The sequence below is a fragment of the Alligator mississippiensis genome, chromosome 1 (genome assembly GCF_030867095.1).
Source record: "Alligator mississippiensis isolate rAllMis1 chromosome 1, rAllMis1, whole genome shotgun sequence".
NCBI classification, from domain to species: Eukaryota; Metazoa; Chordata; order Crocodylia; family Alligatoridae; genus Alligator; species Alligator mississippiensis.
The window spans coordinates 116981724-116999267 of record NC_081824.1 but is presented as its reverse complement, the minus strand read 5'-3'; the positions used below and the strand labels follow the sequence as shown (position 1 = coordinate 116999267).

Genomic DNA, 17544 nt, shown 5'->3' with positions numbered 1-17544 from the left:
GTTTACTAAAACACATTGTTTAATTATATTAAAATGGAATTACTAAAACTAATCATAGCATTAGGATGCTTTGGAGCTTCTAAATGCATCCTGATTTGTTGCTGCCTGAGAACTCTCAATCTGGCAATAACCAATGTGAGCACCTGCCGTGTTTTTGTTACATTCACTCAGTTGTTTATTTTGAATCCAACTATGTCTCACAAATATTTAATCACTAGCGATATCATTCATTCTGAAATAAATATACCTCAGACTAATGCATAGCCCAGTTATACATTATTCAGTAAGCTGGGAACACCATCAAGATGTCACTTTTTGATCCTCAGTCAGCATTAAAAGAGTAAAGGAGCTGGCTTCCAGTGTCCTACAATTAAGCTGTCAAACTTGGTCATTATAAGTAGTGATCTCAGACACTATTTATTGTCAGATGTACATCAAATACATTTTGAAGTTCATTCATGGTGTTAAGTCATTCTCATTCCATATAACTGTTTGGAGACACACAAGGGTATAAGTTAGAGATGATTACTGTTAAATGTTTTTTTTGAGTACTTAGCATATAAAGATACAATAATATATTTATTATTGACTAAAATAATAATAAACAATAGTTACTGCCTTCATGTAGAGTAGCTGAAGGGGAAGAACACAGAAATTGTTCATATATCAGGCCCGTGGCCTGTCTAGTTCTTCTCTCTAACATTGATATCAAATGCTTCAGGAGAGAATATAAGAAACTCCAGTTATGTAAGAACCTGTTCACAGAGGATATTTCTTTCAAGTTTTGTTAACCAGTAGTTTATGTTCAAAAGCATTTTTAAAAGAAAATAATGTAGGGCTAAATATATTTACAATATCAGTGGGTGCATCTACACTTTCATTAATGCACCGTAGTTGCTGCTCATTATGTTTAGCACTTGGATAACCAAGTACTAAATCAATGTGCAGTAACTTGTGCAGCTGGTGCACAGGTTTTTTTGGACATCAACTGTGTAGTAGCCTAATACTACTGTGCAGTAATGTATTAGCACGGGTTTTGCCCAGCATGCTACTGTGCAGTGTTATTAGGCTAGCGCGCAGTTAGCATCTCATGTAGACACACCCAGTGAGTAGCATTATTATCATCATTATTTCATTACATTTTGGTATAGAGAAATTAAGCAATTTGTCTAGTACTGTAGTTTCAGTAGGTGAGAGAACTGAGACATGAAGCTTTCTAGTCCTGACTCTACCATTTTCCGCTTCCAATCCCCCCATCCACCAGGTCAGTATTCTCTTTTTTGTATGCACAAAGAGAATAAATTGCTCTACTCCTTTCTGATGAACCCAAATCTTAGTCCTGTCTTCATGAATATCAGTTCTCTTCCTGATCCATGAAATGATTTCCAACTTCTTCCTTTCTTTCCTTTTGTGTGTGCTTTTGATATATAAAACCCACACATATGCTGCTGCTGTTTCAATAGCAAAAGTTCAGAATTGTGGTCCCATTAATAGCAGAAATAATAGGTAGGCAGAACTCTCCTCCCCAATCTTTGCTGGAGCTTTCTCATGCAATGATTTTACCCTGTAACTTTAATGTTGATTCAATGCAATGGTGGCAGCCAAACACTAGGTGGCGGGAGGAGTGCTCCAATGCTCACCATTGAGCCTGTGCAAAACAGCAGGAACAGAAGAGATCTAACCAGTTCCAAAAGGTACTAAGACCTGCATTTCTGAAATACATAATAATGAAAAGTGAGAATCATTCTCTAAGGTCATGGTGGTTTCAATATGACCTCGGTATTAAAAAGCAATCTAAGATAAGTTGTTTGGAGATGATTTAGCACAGTAAGGTGCCCTTGGACAAAACCATGCAGCATTACTAATGGGCCTCACTGAGACTGTGGCATTAAAGTGACCATGGGGATAGTAAATTATCAGAGCAGGAGAAGCAAAATTAGGTGGTCTATCCCATTCAGCCATAAGTATCCCCTTCAGATTCCTACTTACCTCATTTTTTCCCTCTCTAATTATCTTACTTTTGTGAAGTTTTATCATGATGGCACAACAGTCCTAAACACTGAATAAAACAAGGTCTCTGCAGATAACAAAGTTTTATTCAGTGTCCCCTTGTCCACCCTTAAAATCAAAACAAGAGTGATGAGAAATGCGGTTTCAGGCGATTAGTAGGGCCAGTAGGAAAGACAATGTGTTACCTATCATTCTTGTAATGATACACTCAAATTCATATACTACAGTCCCTATTCAGGTAAAGACATATCACATGGTATTAGGCAGATTCCTTTTAGCATTTTAAAAGTATTATTACAAGATCAACCAATCTCAGGAGATGACATTTTGTTCTGAAATCTAACATAAATACTTCATGATATTTTGATGCTCTTGAATCCCCTTTGTTCCTGCATCAACTTCATACCCCAAATCTGAACCTTTGCCTCAACCTAACCCACCTTCAAATGCTACCTACTGGCTAATTTGTAGGAAGGGTGAAAAAGTGGTTTACGCTGCCATTATGCTTCTGTAACCCTGGAGTCCTATTCAGTGCCAGGCTAATCTCTTGTACATTTAGAATAGCACTATTGCAACCACCCTTCATTACAGGAGCATGGGATGCAAAAGTGATGGCCTCTTTACCTTGGCCATGCCTCCGTCAGGAAATCCTTCCCAGGTCTGCTATGCCAGTTTTAGAACAGCTTTGCCTCAAGATAGCTGAGCAGAGTTGTACCATTGCAGGGAAGGATTGGGGTCACTGACTCGGTTTCTCTTTATAGTCTCACCCTACTTCACACAGGGGCCTGGAAGTGGGAAGGGCTAGCCTGCAGCACATTTATAATACTTGTAGTAACCTATTTGGGATTTAGCCATTCAGCAGGCGAGGGTAGCAGGAAAACTCTGGAAATATGATGGTTTTGCAGTTGGAAAGGTGCCATGGTCTCAATTTAGCAGTTGTAACAGAAACGTGGATGTTGCCCTAAGTACTTCTAAGGAAAATAGAAACCAGTAGCTGGCTGGAGATTTCATAGAAATATGATATTTCTTTGATATTTTTAACATGATGATATTGTTTTCAGCCTTTCTCTACATTAGTCCCTACTGATATTAAAGCTGCAAACCCTAGAATCTTATTGTAGTATAATATGACACCATCTGTTTATGGACTTCAGTTTGCTTCTGCTGAGTACACTGCTTTGCCTCACTCATGACCTACCCCTGTTCTCCTGAACAGCTTTTTTTTTTAGCTGTTTTACTGACTTTGGAAATGTTATTCTTAATACTTTATGGTATGCATTTTAAGCTTAGTTGTTGTAATGCAAATACCTGAGTGACCATGTGAGGGTCCATTCCGTGTGAGGTGCACTGATTGGAAATCAATCTCCAGTTACGGTAGTGCTCGTGACTAGTAGCCCATGTTGAGCAATGGGACAGGAACACCCTGGGAGTAAAATCTATTTATCTTAGGCTGTTGACCCCAGAAATATCCCAGAGTCTTCCTCCAGTCCTTGACTTTACATATTCTCTTTATTGAAGGGAGGTCTTGGCTAGTAACTCCTACCCAGGTCAGGGTATAATAGCTCATTTCTTAGTTTCTTATTGTATTTCTTGCACTTTTTTCACTAAGTATGGTTGGATCCATGCCCACAAATAAATAATCACCAAATGTCAGGAGTTGGATGACCCCAGTGCAATCCTGAAATGACATGCCCTGGGTTTGACTCTGCATTTGTTTATTTTGCATTTGACTTGGAGCCAAGGGTTTTAACAAACTGACTCATCAGAACATTTTTCCTTTGCTGCTTTCCAATGGGACTCTGTGGGGAGAGAAGACAAAGGGTCAGATTCACTCCTGTGGATAAAAGAAGGTGTAATTTCTATCCTTCCAAACCACTGGATAGCTCACCCACGCAGTGGTAACCCTGCCAGCCTCCTGGCAGGAAGTTTGGCTTCAAATTCCAGCCACATTTATAGTAGCTTGACTAATAGAGTCCTCCTGGGAGAGGCATTGATTCAAAGTCCACAAGCCAGTCATTTTGTGGGCCAGCCCTCTGCACTCAGAAGGCATCCCTACACCATCAGTGGGCACATCTACATGAGATGTTTTACTCACGATTAGAGCTAATTACTGTACAGAAAGTGTCACCATTTACACATGCTTACTGCACAATAATTTGCTCGCAATGCAAGTAAATTTACTACCTGTAAATACAAGTAGAAAATTTACTCCTGATTATTTACAACACAGTCTTCGGCTATCTCTCAGTACAACGATAATGTCTGCTGGGAGGGATTATTGGTGAGTTTTAAGATGCCTGAAGAGTCCAAGCCATGCTCTGCAAGTTTTTCCACAGATGACAGGGGGCCTCGGTTTCTGGCCAGGATGTTGTGCTCTTTGCTTCCTCCTCTGCTGGTCTCAGCTTCCTGAGCAAGATGGTTCTTTTCAAAGTGGACCGTAGCTTGAGGTACAGTGTAGTGCCATTGAGACCTGTTACCAGCCAGCACTTCCCAGTTTGTAAAGTTATGCTTTCAGGGTGTCACTGTAACACTTCTTCTGTCATCCATGGGTCCTCTTACCATGACTGAGCTGAGAGAAGAGGACTTGCTTTGGGAGAGAGGGTCAGCCATCTGCACACAGTGGCCAGTCCAGGGGAGTTGATGTTTCATGATCTTTGCCTCAGTGCTGGTTATGTTAGCTGCAGAGAGGACGCTGGCATTGGTGATCTTCCCACCTAATGCAAAAGATTAAAGCAGTGGTTTTCCCATCTAATGCAAAGCATCTTCCGGAGTCAATGTTGATACAACCATTCCAGGTGCTTAAGATGCCTTTGATATATCTCCCAAGTCTCACACCTGTAGAGAAGCGTGGGGATAGCTACTGCTTTGAAGATCAGGATCTTAGTTTCCATCTGTAGATCTTGGTTGAGACAGACATGGAGAAGAAGCTTTCCAAAGGATACACTGGCAAAGCAAATCTTATGTTTGATTTCTACATCAAGACTGACTGACTGACTGACTGGAGGAAGTGACTGCCAAGGTATGGAAAATGCTTGACGTTCTCCACCAAAGGTAATTTGTGGGGGGAGAGGGGAAGCTTATGCTGGACAGGCTGATAGAGCACTTTGTCTCCCCAATGTTGAGGGAGAGTCCCAGGCTATGATAGGCCCCTGAAAAAAGGTCAAGGACAGACTGCAGTTCAGTCTCAGTGTGCATGAGAATAACACAGTCTTCAGTGTACTGAAGGTTGGTGATGCCAGTCTTGGTAACTTTCTTTTTTTGTGGAGGTGCAACAGATTGGAAAGCTGACAGTCCATTTGATAACCCCAATTCTGGGAGGAAGGCGGTCATGGATGAGAATCAAAATCACAATAAGATAGATGGAGAAAAGGGTTGGGGTGCTGATGCAGTCCTGCTTGACACCAGTGCAGATGATAAATGGGTCTGTCTCTGATCCATTGCAAAGGACTGTGGTGGTCACCCCAACATGGAGTAGCCTGAGGATGCTGATGAACTTCAGTGGACAATCAAACCTAGCCAGCACCTTCCATAAGGCTTCACAATTGCTGGAGTTGAAGGTCTTGGTTTGGTCAATGAATGACATATACAGCTCCTGATGTTGATTTCATCACTTCTCCTAGGTTTGTCATGCAACAAAAATCATGCTGGTAGCACCCTGTGATGGTTTAAAATCACACTGGGATTCTGGAAGGACATCTTTGGCAAGGGGGAGGATGCAATTCAGAAGGATGCAAGTAAGAATCTTCCCAGCAATGGAGAGGACAGCAATGCTTCAGTAGTTCCCACACACTAACTTTCCCCCTTTCTTGAAGATAGTCACGATGTTGGAATTCTTTAAGTCAGATAGAGCTTCCTTGTTAACTCCTGTTTTGATGAGAAGTTGATGAAGTTTTTTGCACTAGTGCTTTTCCACCAGCTTTGAAGACCTCTGAGGGAATGCCATCTGGTCCTGGCATCTTATTGTTCTTGGTCTGAGTGATGGCACACCAGACTTCACTAAAGATTGAGAGATCAGCAAGAGATTTTATTACTAGGTGTTGATGGATAGACTCAATGATGGCAGCTGAGACCTCAGATTCATAGTTGAATAGAATCATGAAGTGTTCCTTCCAGTGTTGTTTGATAGATACGTTATCCATGAGAAGGGTGGACCTGTCCTGGGATCACAAGGGGGTTGGGCCATTGGAATGTGGCCTGTATATGGCTTTTATTGTTTGAAAAAAGCTTCTCATCATATTGATCAGTAGCACTCTGGATCTCCATGGCCTTCGCTTGCCACCACTGGTTCTTGATATCCTGTAGCCTCCTCTGAACTATAGCTTTAATCTGGTGGTAAGCCTCTCATTTGCCTGGCTGGAGAGTTCATTTTTTCAACTGCAGAATATGGTTCTCTTCTGATGGATAAGTGCTAGGATTTCCTCATGATTCTCATCAAACCAATCTTAGTGATGGTAAGTGGAGTATCCAATTGATTCAGCACATGCCTTGTGAATAACTTCTTAAGTTCCTGCCAATGTGCCTGGATATAGTTGATGTTATCAGGTAGGTCAGAGAGCCTCTCAGTAAGGTGTTGCTGAAGAGTCTTATATCTAGCTTGGTTTTTAAGTGCCTTTATATTAAATCTCTTCTACATTCCTTTTGGATTTTTACAGTGTTGTGGTGAAAGCTTCATGTCCACAACTGATCTGACTAAATGGAGGTCCATCCAACAGCCATCTGCACCTCTCAAGGCTTGGATGATGTCAACATCAGTATGATAATGGAATCTTGACTATATTATTGATAATAATCATTGGCAGTGATCAGAGCGTGGGTGTTTCCAAGTGTTCTTATGTTTGTCACTCTTTCTGAAGATAGTATTTGTGATGAGCAAGTCATGCTCTGCACATTTACTAAGGAGAAGGATACCATTGGAATTGACTTTCCCACTCGTTCTTTCCCAATGGTGCCATTCCAGAGTTCAGTGTATTGCTTAACTCTTTTGTTGAAGTCACCCATGAGGATGAGCTTGTGGCAGAAAGCCACCTCTGTTTCTCCACAAAAACTCTGTTCTGTGACAATTTGGTTAGTATAGGCCATACAGAGGGTACACACCTTACCCTATATCTTTAGGTAACCTGAGCTGGATACATTCCTGAGGGAGGGGGCTCCCTGGTGGGCTAGAGGCTGCCAGTCTGCCCAACAACCAGTGATGCATTTCAAATTGGTTGGCTGACAGCCAACAGGTGCTGGCATCCATTGGACCAGGTAAATGAGGTCATAAGGGCTATATAAGTTAAGGACTGCCCAGGAGGAGGAGGCAGCAGCTATGAGGAAAACTCAGAGAGAGAGAAGAGATGGACCATCTGAAACTTGCTCTTTCTCTCAAAACTCATGATCAATGAACTGCCTGCCTCCAGAGGAAATCTCCACCTGCCTCTGGATGATACTAGTGAGTAATCTACCTGAGATCTAACTAGATATATAGCTTGCAGTAACTCAGATGCATGATCAAACGCTACTCCAGCCACCCTGTTTGCTCTATGGGATTTCTCTGATACTACTCAACTCTGTACCCTATTCCAACCCTACTCCTTGTAACCAATAAAGTTCTCCTTGTACCTAGCATGGGAGACTGATTGGGAGTGGGTATAGATTATGCCTTGGGGTCCCCTTGGTTCAGCTGACTTAGGAAGACCACTACTTGTGCATCCGACTGAGGGAAGCACCCAAGTTCTTGAAGTGAGTCAAGGACCCTTGAGGCCTATTAGGCCTGTATATCCCAGGGGACACCATGCCAGAATCAAGTCTGTCCCTGGATGGTGGCAGCTCTACCCCCAGGCTAGTGGGTGTGCTTCAGGAAGGGGGTCAGCCAGATGTGAGGTGCCCCCAAGCAGGCACTTGAAACCTGGAAGGTGGTTGGGCACAGTGAGGTGGGTGGCTCAGTGCAGGAGCACCCCCTACTGGCCCGCCACAGAGCTTATCTTCCTTGGCAGTGGCAGTCAGGACTGTGTTTACAGTAAAGTAGAACTCTTCCTTGTTGACTTCTTAATCATTAGGTGTGAGGGTGTACACGCTTATGATCGTAGCATACTGGTTGTTACTGAGCTTGAGGTGGACAGTCATAAGGCATTCATAGATTCATAGATCCATAGATGTTAGGGTCGGAAGGGACTTCAATAGATCATCGAGTCCGACCCCCTGCATAGGCAGGAAAGTGTGCTGGGTCTAGATGACCCCAGCTAGATGGTTATCTAACCTCCTCTTGAAGACCCCCAGGGTAGGGGAGAGCACCACCTCCCTTGGGAGCCCGTTCCAGACCCTGGCCACTCGAACTGTGAAGAAGTTCTTCCTAATGTCCAATCTAAATCTGCTCTCTGCTAGCTTGTGGCCATTATTTCTTGTAACCCCCGGGGGTGCCTTGGTGAATAAATACTCACCGATTCCCTTCTGTGCCCCCGTGATGAACTTATAGGCAGCCACAAGGTCGCCTCTCAACCTTCTCTTGCGGAGGCTGAAAAGGTCCAGTTTCTCTAGTCTCTCCTCGTAGGGCTTGGTCTGCAGGCCCTTAACCATACGAGTTGCCCTTCTCTGGACCCTCTCCAGGTTATCCGCATCCCTCTTGAATTGTGCCACCCAGAATTGCACGCAGTACTCCAACTGCGGTCTGACCAGCACCCGATAGAGGGGAAGTATCACCTCCTTGGACCTATTCGTCATGCATCTGCTGATGCATGATAAAGTGCCAATGGCTTTTCTGATGGCTTCATCACACTGCCGACTCATGTTCATCTTGGAGTCCACTAGGACTCCAAGATCCCTTTTCACTTCCGTGCCACCCAGCAGGTCATTCCCTAGGCTGTAGGTGTGCTGGACATTTTTCCTCCCTAGGTGCAGCACTTTGCATTTCTCCTTGTTGAATTGCATTCTGTTGTTTTCTGCCCGCTTGTCCAACCTGTCCAGGTCTGCTTGCAGCTGTTCCCTGCCCTCCGGCGTGTCCACTTCTCCCTATAGCTTTGTGTCATCTGCAAACTTGGACAGAGTACATTTCACTCCCTCATCCAAGTCGCTGATGAAGACATTAAAGAGTATCGGTCCAAGGACTGAGCCCTGCGGGACCGCACTGCCCACACCCTTCCAGGTCGAGACCGACCCATCCACCACGACTCTTTGGGTGCGACCCTCTAGCCAATTCGCCACCCGCCGGACTGTGCAGTCATCCACATCACAGCCTCTTAATTTGTTCACCAGTATGGGGTGGGATACCGTATCGAAGGTCTTCCTGAAGTCTAAGTATACGACATCCACCCCTCCTCCTGTGTCCAAGCGTTTCGTAACCTGGTCATAGAAAGAGCCTAGATTGGTCAGGCACGATCTGCCCGCCACAAACCCGTGCTGGTTTCCCCTCAGCATAATTTGCCCTGCCGGGCTTTCACAAATGTGAGCCTTGATAATTTTTTCAAAGACTTTACCAAGGATGGAGGTGAGACTGACTGGCCTATAGTTGCCCGGGTCCTCCTTCCTCCCCTTTTTGAAAATGGGGACCACATTAGCCCTTTTCCAGTCCTCTAGGACTTGGCCCGTGCGCCACGAGCGTTCGAATATTCCCGCCAGTGGCTCTGCAATGATGTCGGCCAGTGCCTTCAGCACCGCTGGATGGAGCCCATCCGGGCCTGCCGATTTAAAGGCATCCAGTTCTTCCAAATGACTCTGCACCACCTCAGGATCTACATATGGAAGTCTGGCGCCTTGCTGCTGCCTCTCTACAACCCCAGTGAGAGACTTGTCGTGCCCCTCTTTTACCCTGCACTGGGATCGTCTTGCTTTGTGCCCGAAGGATCGTTTCCTTAAGGCACAGCCACCCTTCTTGGGCTCCCATCACTTCAAAACTCCTACTCTGCAGTGTGTCCTTGACTAATCGCCTGAGTTCATTTAAATCAGCTTTCCTAAAGTCTAGCACTTTCACCCTACTAGTTACCTTACCCACTCGACGCCTTATGGTAAATTCTATTATTAGGTGATCACTGTCCCCCAGATGGCTACCGATCTGTAGGTCCCCTACCATGTCATCCCCCGTTGCCAATACCAGATCCAGTATGGCATTCCCCCTAGTGGGACTGTGTACCTCCTGTGTCAGGTGGAGGTCCTGTACACAGGTTAGAAACCTGCGTGAGCAGTGGGACTTTGCCGTCTGTGTCTCCCAGCAGATGTCTGGGTAGTTTAGGTCCCCCATGACTACCATCTCCTTAGCTTTTATGGTCTCCGTGAGCTGCCTCAGGAGCCCCGCATCTATTTCTTCCCCTTGATGTGGGGGTCTGTAGCAGACCCCTACCACCAAATCCCTTTCTCCTTGCCCCCCATGTAGCCTAACCCACAATCCTTCTACTTCCTCATCCTTGGATTCCGTCTTGATGAGTGTTGACGTATATTGCTCATTGACATAGAGCGCAACCCCTCCCCCTTTTTCCCCACCCTGTCCTTTCTGTCCAATATGTACCACCCAGTCGTGGGACGAATCCCACCAGGTTTCCGTTAGCCCTACTAAGTCTTAAGTATTTTGTGCAAGCAGGAGCGCTAGTTCATCCTGCTTGTTTCCCATGCTCCTAGCATTAGTATATAGGCACTTGAGCCCTGCGACAGGTGCCTTTGCTGCCCCCCCCGCTCCGAGTCCCAAGGGGCCCCTTATTTCTTACCTTCTTGTTTCTTACCTGTTCTGTAGTGCTGGTCTCCCCACGTCTTGCAGGTTCCCAATGTTCTCTTTCTTCAGGCTGGGCTGTCCTTGTGGGTGCCACATGGTTTGGTGGTCCACAGCTTCCCCCACCCTCATCTTCCCCTCCCCCTGGCGAGCCTAGTTTAAAGCCCGCCAGAGGAGATCCACCAACCTAGAAGAAAACATACGCTTACCTTTGGGGGACAGGTGAAGCCCATCCCAACTGAGCATGTCCCTCATCATGACGTGCGGGTCATTGTCCAGAAAGCCGAAGCCTGCCTCGAGACACCACTGCCGAAGCCGCCAGTTGGTCTCTCGGATGTAGTTCTCATGCCGTCTTCCGTGTCCGTTCACTGGTAGGATGGAAGGGAATACCACCTGTGCACTGAACTCCCTCAACATGCCGCCCAGAGCACTGTAGTCCGCCATCAGGTGATCGGGGGTTTTCCTGGCCGCATCATTAGTACCCACATGGACTAGGACCATGGGGTAGTAATCGGTGGGCTTGATCCTGGCCTGGATTGCCTCCTTCACATCCCAAATCTTTGCTCTGGGCAGGCAGTATACCTCTCGTGTTGAGGGGTCCCGGTGACAGATGGGCCCTTCCGTACCTCTCAGGATGGAGTCGCCTATGACGAGCACTCGTCGCCTCCTCCTCTGGGTCCGCTTTGATCTCTAGACCTGTTCGGAGTGTGAAGAATGTGGTGTTTCTTCCTGCCCAAGGGTTTCCTCCTCCCCTTCCATCTCCTGCAGGGTCACCAGGGCCTCGTACCTGTTCTCCAGTTAGACTGGAGGAACTGGTACCTGTTTGCTGCGAACAGCTCTGGTCCTGGATGTGACCGTCTGCCACTCTGCTGTGGAGGGCATTCCCCAGGCTGCTTCTTCCATTGGTGCCTGGTCCTGCAGGGAAAGGAAATAACTGTCAATTTCATCCTCCGCCTCCCTGATACCCCTCAGCCTGCTAATCTCCTCCTGGAGCTCCCTCACCTGCGCCTCCAGAGCCCTAAGATGGGCACCTACCGGACAGGTGTGGGGGCCCCCAATCTCTGCCCCCCCCGGCCCTGCTGGGGATCCCCCGCAGGCCAGGAGGTAGGGGGACATCAGCTTCCCCATGGGCTCGGTCTGGGTGGAGGCCTCAGACCAGCCCCGGTTAGCCTTGTCCCCCTGGGCAGAGGCCCTAGCAGCACTCCTCGTCGACACCATTCTAAGATGCTGTTTGTAGATCTGTGTGGTGTCTATGCCCTACCCGTACAGGAGTCTCTCTCCTGACCCTTCCTGCCCGCCCGCCGGCGTGAACGCCTGCGCAAACGCCGGCGTGCTCGTAGAGAGCGCGCCTGTTTGCGCGCTCTGTTCGCGCTGCACGGCTCGGGAGCACGGCTCCCTACCGGCTCAGCTATTTGGGACCCGGGGGGCTTCCCCTCCGGATCCGGCTCAGCTGTGCTGGGTCCCTCCGCCCCTCTTACCTTCGGGGGATCAGCTGTTGCTGCCCCCACTGCTGTTTCCTCTGCTGCTGCTGCTGCTGCTGCTGCTGCTTCCTCCTCCGCCTCAGGTCAGTAAGTTAGTTAAGGGGGCACACGTGCGTGTGGGACACATGTGTGCCTGGATCCTCTCCTTCCCGCTGCTGGTTCCCAAGTGCCCATAGAGAATTCTGAAACCTTACTGATAATCTTGTTCTTGATGGCAAAGCCAACCCCAGGAATGAACCTCTCTTCAGGTGACTTTTCTTTCCAAAAAAAGGTGTAGCCACCTCCTTCTTCTTTCAGCTGGTCTTCACCTGTCCAGTAGGTCTTGCTTAGGGCAGCAATACTGATGTCATACCTTGCAAGTTCTCTAGCTACTATGTTGGTTCTTATTTCAGGAAACTGTTTGGGGAGTCCATGAGAATGCAGACATTTCATGTGGTGAATTTCAGTACTTAATTTTGTTGCTTTCAACTGCAGGTAGAGTGATCTCACTGGATGTGGCAATCCAGCCAGAGGAGTTTGAGACAGGCTATACTTAAGGCACCTTTTCTAGCTTCTTCCCTGTTCAGGGTGAGCAGAGGAGATCTAAAGAGGACTGCTTAGTAGGCCTGTGTGAATAGGAAAGTATTGGATTCAGATTTGGATTTGGCAGATTCAGATCATTGTCCTGATTCGATTTGGCTTCAAAAGATTCGGCGCTGATTCAGAGATTCGGCCATAGGCTATAATGGGGAATCACTGAAATACCTATAACTTTGTCATTTTTTGGCTTATTGAGATAACAATTGCAAGGATGGTAACCCCTTCTGAGGGCATGAAACCTGCCAAGTTTCAAGGAGATAGATGCAGGAGTTTCTGGGAAACTGCACCTCAAACTGCTGAAAGCTAAACTTGTGGCGTGTGTGTGTTAAGGCAGTTTTAGATGAAAACAGCAGGGATGGTAGCCCCTTCTGAGGACATAAGGCCTGCCAAATTTCAAGGAGATAGGTGAAGCAGTTTCAATGCCAGGGAAAACACAGCTTTCTTTTTAAAAAGTGTGTGTGGGGGGGAAACACAAGAACAAATATAAATTGAAAGAAATGGATTGGATAGGAATAAGTAGAGGGATTCTAGTTAGTAAGCTATATCCAATCCTTTCCAAGAACAGAAAGTAGCAGGAGACTTACTAGGTAGGAAGCCAAGCCAGTCCAGCACCTTTTAGACACTGTTGCTCAGGCAGAAACAGCTCATGAAAGGCATAGAAAGGCTGCAGACAGAGGCTTATATTCTATTTCTATGTCCCTCCCCCAGAACGATTCCACTGTGATTGGAAGGGGACTCAGGAAAAGATCACAGTCACTGGCCAGCTACAGATATCAGTCTTTTCCCCTCTGCTCCCCCTCCCTCTTCTCAGTTTCTGTTCCCCTGAAAGACTGTCTTCTGAATCTCCAAATCTTTCCCAAATCTTTTCCAAATTGATTTGGAGGCTCCAAATTGATTCTCAATTTGTTTTCTTCTCCCAATTTGATTTGGATTTTGTGATTTGGCCTCTGAATCATGCTGAATCTTCTTCAAATCAAATCATGGACAGAAGCTTCACACATCCTCACTGCTCAGTCATGGCTGCAGCTGCCAAATTGTACTTCTATTTTGGTAAGTGCAAAACGACCATCACATAACCACCACCTACATGCAGATTTGTGATTAGGGATTCCCAGAGATCACTGTTCCTGTCCGCACTGATACTTATCTGTTGCTGCAGGACTTGGTTTGTGGGAGATGTTAACATCCCTGGCAGAGGCCTGCACATGACATCTTTTAATGCGTGGAAGCTGGTGTGCAAGGAACAGTCACACAAACTTGAAAGGAAGGGGCCCAGGCTGAGAGATTCTTATCTCCCAATGGGAGCTCCATGGTCGCATGGCCCAGACTGGGAGATTCTTATCTCCCAGCACCAGCTTCCATGACAGCAGAGCTGGTTCAGGGAGATAAGAATCTCTCAGCCTGGGCCCTGTGATCATGGAGCTAGGGATGGGAGACAAAAAATCTCCCGTCCCTGGCCCCATGACCGTGATTGCAGAGTGGGGGCTGTGAGCTCCCTGCTGCTGGGGCAGAGGGATATTGTCCCCACCCAGGCTGTGATGGCAGTGCCTGCCCCAGCAGCAGGCAGCTCCCAAGGGTGAGGAACAGTGTCCCAACCCCCACCAGGAAACAGCTGTCTCCTGGTCCCATGCTCCCTGCCAGCCCCTGGGCTGGCACCCAGGGGGAGCCTAGAGCTCTCTCTGGCTGCTACAGGTGCCAGTGCAAGGCCAGCAGGGATGGGAGCAGACTGTTGCCTTGAGTAGCAAATCTGCTTCCACTTCCCTGCACATGTAGATGCCTACTTGGGGTGTGTTTACTTGAGAGCACTGGTTCCCAATCTGTGGTATGAAAACCACTAGTGGTATGCAGACAACCTGTCAGTGCTACGCATTAACAGATTTATTACAATTACCTTATATGACAAAAATCGGATGGTGGTACTTAAGGTTGTATCATTTTAAATTGGTGGTATGCAATCTCTCAGAGTTTGGGAACCACTGCTCCAGGGTAAACCCAGCCCAGAGCAAAAGCATGTGTAGACAGCAGCACCAGACTCTGGCTCTTGATTGTCTCTCTTGTCCCAGCCATAGCCCAATTTCCAGTCTACACTGCTCTCAGTCAATTTATGGCCATTATTCCTAGTTACTCCTGGTAGTGCTCATGGGAACAGGGTCTCTCCCATTCCCTGCTGGTCCCCCTTGGTAAGGTTATAGATGGTCACCAGATCCCCTCTCAGCCTTCTCTTGTGGAAGCTGAACAGGTTCAGGTCCCGTAGCGTCTCTGCATAGGGTCTGCCCTGCTGCCCCCTGATCATGCGAGTGGCCCTCCTTTGACCCTCTCGATGCCGTCCACATCCCTGCAGAAGTGCGGCACCCAGAACTGGAAACAGTACTCCAACTGCAGCCTAACCAATGTCACATAGAGGGGGAGGATCACCTCCTTGGATCTGCTTGTGCTGCATCTGTGGATGCATGACAAGGTGTGGTTAGCCTTACTGACTGCATCCTCACATTGGCGACCCATGTTTATCTTGGAATCAATAATGACTCCAAGATCCTTTTCTTCCTCTGTGCTGACGAGAAGGGAGTTCCCCAACCTATAGGTATGCTGCTAGTTCTTCCCCCCCCAGGTGCCGTATCTTGCACTTATCAATATTGAATCCCATCCTGTTCTCATCCGCCCACCCCTGTAACCTGTCCAGATCTAGTTGTAGCCTGTCCCTCCCTTCTAATGTGCCCACTTCTTAGTGTCATTCGCAAACTTGAACAAGGTGCTTTTCACTTCGTCGTCTAAGTCACTGATGAAGATGTTGAACAGCGGGGGCCTGATGACCGAGCCCTGGGGGACCCCACTACCCACATCCTTCCAGGTCAAATGACCCATCCACCACCACTGTTGGGTGCGGCCCTCCAGCCAATTTGCAACCCATTTGATTGTGTAGGTATCAACGCCACAGTTGCCTAATTTTTTAATGAGAATGGGGTGAGAGACAGTGTTGAAGGCCTTACTGAAGTCCAGAAAGACTACATCCACTGTGACACCTGCGTCCAAGGATTTTATGACCTGGTTGTAGAAGGCAGCCAGGTTGGTCTGACAGGACCTGCCTCTAATGAACCCATGTTGGTTGCCCCTAAGCATAATCTCCCCTGCTGGTCCCTCACAGATGTGTTCTTGGATAATTTTCTCAAAGAGCTTTCCCAGGACCGAGGTAAGACTAACAGCCCTATAGTTTCCTGGGTCCCCCTTCCTCCCTTTTTTGAAAATGGGGACCATGGTGGTCCTTTTCCAATCCTCCTTGGTGATGGCCCCTCCCTTTCTTTGGGTGTACACCTCCTTTTTTTAGCTTTCAGATGTTCCTGAATGCCTTTAGTGAGCCATGGGGGCTTTTGAGCACTCTTGCCCCCTTTGATTCATGTTGGGGACTGTCACCTTTTGGGCTCGGAGGATCATCTCCTTAAGGAATGACCACTCATCTTGGACTCCCAACTCCCCTCCCCTCCCCTCCGGGACCTCAGTGCCTCTCTGACTAATCTCCTTAACGCATTGAAATCAGCCTTCCTAAAGTCAAGAGCTTCTGCTGGATGGTGAATTCCAGTAGGAGATGATCACTATCACCCAGGTGGTCGAGAACCTGCAGTCCCCTCACCAGGTTGTCACATGTAGTCAGGACCAAGTCCAGCAATGCATTCCCCCTGGTGGTACTGTGAACCTCCTGGGTTATGTAGAGGTCCTGTATCTCAGCTAGGAACCTACATGAGTGGTCAGACCTGGCTGACTGCTCCTCCCAGAAGATGTCCGGGTAGTTTAGGTCACCCATGATGACCGCGTCCCTTGACTTAACTGCCTCCGTGAGCTGACCTAAAAATTCCTGGTCCATCTCTTCCCCCTGGTTGGGTGGTCTGTAATAGACACCCACTGTTAAGTCCCTTTCCCCCCGACCCCCTTGTATTCTAACCCAGAGCACTTCAGTCTGCCCCTCCTTTGACTCCGTGCTATTTGTTGAGGATGTGTATTGCTTTTTGACATAGAGCACCACACCCCATTCTATCCCGCCTGTAGCCCTTGATACTTACCACCCAGTCATGGGCTGATTCCCACCACGTTTCAGTGAGCACCACTATATCTGGGTTTGTGTTAGCTAGCAGGAGGGCAAATTCCTCCTGCTTGTTCCCCAAAAGGAGGATTCCCCGACTGGGAATCAAACCCACCATGGCAGTGAGAGCACCAAATCCTAACCACTAGGGACCTGCTATGATTTAGGAACAGTTACAGTTATGTATCATACGCCTGTCTTTTGTCTGTGGAGTACTACTAGCTACCAAGCCAGCTGAGTAAGCCGGGTCCCACAAGGTAGCAGCTCTTGGTACCAGCTGCTGGGCAGATCAGGGTTTTAGCTCTACCAGTTACACTGTGGAAACTCACAGGATTCAGCTTCTGAAATGTAGCTAGTCTGAAGTTAGTAGGACTGGCTTTGGAGTACAGTTCTGTAAACTTCACAATTACTTGCTACCTGTGCTCTGTGACTTGCAGCAAATGCTAAGCAACATGGAAGGAAACTATCTAGGGGCTGATGTCTGCTAGAGCTTGTTTGTTCTGAGACCAGGGTTGCTCTGGAGTTCAGAGCTCACAAGCTGCAAAACAATGAACAAGCCTGTTATTACTGGAAAAGCTAAGGGAATGGGACACATCTATTTTCTGAGCTTAAAAATGTTAGCAATCTCTTATAATTTACCTTGCAACTTCTGCTGGCATTCCTAGTTTTCAGAAGAGTCTGTATGATTGCCAGAATTTGAAAAGTTCAGTAATTGTTTTCCAGAAGGC

At 47.2% G+C, this 17544-nt stretch overlaps 1 long non-coding RNA gene across 1 annotated transcript in view; it reads left to right on the top strand.

Annotated features, from left to right (window-relative positions):
• Positions 1-7124: 7124 nt before the first annotated feature.
• Positions 7125-17544, top strand: part of LOC132243473 (uncharacterized) — a 30116-nt gene continuing 19696 nt past the window's right edge. The window contains exon 1 of the long non-coding RNA XR_009455053.1: positions 7125-7441. This is a non-coding gene — a long non-coding RNA (uncharacterized LOC132243473). The remainder of the gene's footprint in view (positions 7442-17544) is intronic.